The following is a 3,720-nucleotide window of genomic DNA, read 5'->3' as shown; positions in this document are numbered from 1 at the left end:
ATTCTTCTATTGAAGGACATCTAGGTTGTTTTCAGGTTCGGGCTATTACAAATAATGCTGCTACATCTTCTTCCTTTTTTTTTTCAGGCTTCACCATGTATTGACTTCCAGCTTTGTAATTTTAGCTTTTCATAGCATGTCTCTTAAGATTTCCCATTTTTACCAAATTCATGTTTTATAGTGAAGAACTTACCTTTGAAACATTATTTTCTCTGGAAAAAATACAAGTAGTTTTCATCATGAGGAATTAAAATGTGCATCATTCTATTACCCACCACAGCAAGACCTTCATTAAGATCTGCAAATTTTCCAGTAAATTTCTTCTGAAAGCATTCATAGTTTCTTTCTTCTACTTTCTATTGACAGATCTTTGAGAATCCAAATTATATTAGTTATGGTGTTTAGTCTCTTATTTTTGTATATTCATTAAATCTCTCTAGAATATAAATTTTCATATGACCCATCCCGATGAATTATCTCTACAATTATGCATTATGTATTTTTTAAAAAGCATTACCATTATTCCTTATTTATATAAAACAATGTAGTCAAAGACTTTATAGCTTGTCATTTTAAGTGGGTCTTTCAATTCTTCTCTTTTCCCTGATAATATCAGCCTATAATTATATCATTTCACAACGTCTTCAGTATGCTATATTTCAACCTACTTACTGTCCTATTTTATACATCCTCTAAAGTTCTGGTTGTATGATAATGTTTAAGAGTTTTTAAGCATAGTTTCAGTATCAAAGTGATCTTGCTCATCTCCCTCTGTTATGAATGAAGTTCCTTTAATAAGGTGTACTCCATAACATTAATCATTATTCCACTTATTTCATCCTAAAGTATAAGTATGTGTGCTTTGTCACATATGTATGAATTAGTTGATGATGCTATTACTTTAATTGTCACATTTTGATTGAATAAATTGATGGTATGGTACATCATATATGATAATACATTGTCTATATATCAGAAATAAGTTTTAAGTCATTGAGGAAAGAACTGTAAACACAAAATTTGTATAACTCTAATGAGTTATAGAATAGATCTGTAACTGGTTAATTTTTAATGTAAGCCACTTAATAAGTAAATTCTTTAAGATGAATAAAATGTGGAGATTATAGCCTATTAGAATATAGATCTGATAAATTTGCAAGAATAATGATCCCCTGAATAACCATTAAAAATGATTCAAGAATATGCACAAAGAAAAGATCCAAGAATTTCTAGTACTATGCATCTTAAAGTCAGAGAAAACAGTTCATAGAAGAAAGTTTATGGTTGTTTATTTTTAATATACTTATTAATTTGGGCTTGTTGAAGCTTGAGAATTTCTTTCTGTGAGATTTTTTTTCATGTATTGTATTAATTTATAAGGAAAACTTGTAAAAAAAAAAGACTGGTAATTTTCTTGTTGTCTTCATTAGTAAAATCCATTTAGCCAGTAGTGTAAATATTACAAATAGAGTATTACTTCACTGGTTAAAAAAAAAATCACACCACAAAATTTGCAGGCCAGGGATGGACCTAGGAAAAAAATCATCTAGAGGAGGTAACACAGACCCAGAAATATAACCATGGCATTTACTCACTAATAAGTTGATATTAGCTATTAAATAAATGAAAATCGTGCATCAGCCAACAGACCCAGAAAGACTGAATAACAAGGATGCTGCTAAGTAGGATACATGGATCTCCCTAGGACGGAGAAATAGAATAGATTTTGTGGGTGGACTGGGGGTGGGGTAGGAATGGGAATAGGGTGGGTCAGATTGGGGGGAATGGATGTAGGAAGAGAGCACAAGTGGAGACCCCAGGAACCGGAGGCCATTAGGAGAGCAATATCAAAACCTAATGCAATAGAAACTCAGAATTCTATAACGGTGGCACTGGTGATGACTCCTAGCAATAGAGGATAACTCAACTAACTGGACCCTTTCTGTAAGCAGGCAACTTTTAATGCTAAGTTTGAGACAATAATCGAGCCACAGCACCTTCAACCTACAGTCTATCTTGACTGCAGGATATGTGGTGCCAATGGAGAAAAAACAGTTGTTCTTACATGGTCTCATCTGAGCCCCACACCATGAAAGATAGCCTATGCCGGAGACTTTGAAGGTAACCAGAAACCAAAGGCTAGATAGAGACCTATGATAAGAAAAATAATAAAATGAACCTTAATAATATTTTGCTATACTCATAGATAGATATGTGCCTTGCCCAATTTTCATCAGAAAAGTTTCTGCCAGCAGCGTATGGGCCACTCCCTTCAGAGCTCTGGGAGCCCCGTAGAAGAGGAGAAAGAATTGTAGGAGCAAGAGGAGTAGATGAAACCAGGCATATATGGCACACGTAACCAACTAAGCCGGGATCATAGGGACTCACAGAGAATAGTGTGGCAATCTCGGAGTCTTTTTGGGTCTGGGCTCTGTCCTCTGCAAATATGTTATGGTTATTAACTTGGTGCTTTTATGGGAAACCTGACAGGGTGAGTGGTGTTTCTCTGACTCTTTTGCCTGCCTTTACTTCTGGGTTACTTCACCATGCCCTGATATGAGGATCTATGGCTAGTCTTACTGTAGCATGTTATGCCTTCTTAGGTTGATAACCCTTGGAGGGAGGACTGCTCTCTTCTGCAGGGAAACAGAGGTAGAGGACTGGATCTGGAGGAGATGGGAGGTGAGGGAGACTGGGAGGAGTAGAGAGAGGGATACTGTGGTAGGGTCGAGATGTATACTATAAGAGAATTTTAAAAAGGAGTATCCACTAAAAATGAAGACTGTTCATTTGAACTACTCTTTATGGTTAATTTTGAAACACTTATGTGTGACTATTAAAACAAATGTGGAATACATGTTACAATAATCTAGAACTGTGCAAAACACAAAGATGGTTATATATATGTATATATATACATGTATATGTATATATATATATATATATATATATATATATATAACTGAGACATAGCAATATATTGTGCTCAGGGGAAAAAACAAGCTCTGCTTATTGGGTTTTATTTTAACAATTATTTCCCAAGATGGAGTAGGTTGTGTAGACTAAGCATCTTATATGTCACAAGTTGACAGGGTATCTACCTTAACCTCACCTTATTCTTCAAGGTATACCTTTACACAGTCACCGTTGTGGAAGTAAGATGTGCTATTTTGAAAGTTTCTTTGTTCACTGCTCACAGTTTAGTGTAGAGTGCTCCTTCTTAATATGTTCTTTTAAAGCAAGATTCAAAAATGGTGGGGCATCCCAGATGTGTCTAGTATGGGCCACCTTTCTGTGGGACAATGGTCTTGTACTCTGTAAAGATCTGTCACTTGTATTGGTTTAATAAAATGACGATTGGCCAGTAACCAGGTAGGAAGTATATGTGGGACAACCAGAACAGGAGAATTTTTGGGAAGAGGAATGGCTCAGTCTTCAGTCATCACCCAGAAGCAGAGAAGCAAGATGAGAATATCTCACTAATAAAAGGTACTAAGCCACCTGGCTAACACAGACAAGATTTAGTTAATAAGAAGCCTGAGCTCTTAGGTCAACCAATTAATAATTAATGTAAGCCTCTGTGTGTTTCTTTGACACCAAATGGCCATGGGACCTAGTGCGTCAGAAACCTCTGTCAAGACCACCTTGGCAGGGAAATTCTACCCTGTCCAGGAAATGTTTTGCAAAAATTTTTTGGAGGGATTCTTCATGATAGTGGTT

The sequence above is a fragment of the Microtus ochrogaster genome, chromosome 1 (genome assembly GCF_000317375.1).
Source record: "Microtus ochrogaster isolate Prairie Vole_2 chromosome 1, MicOch1.0, whole genome shotgun sequence".
Taxonomy (NCBI): domain Eukaryota; kingdom Metazoa; phylum Chordata; class Mammalia; order Rodentia; family Cricetidae; genus Microtus; species Microtus ochrogaster.
The sequence above is the reverse complement of the archived record's forward strand: the minus strand, read 5'-3'. Positions refer to the sequence as shown.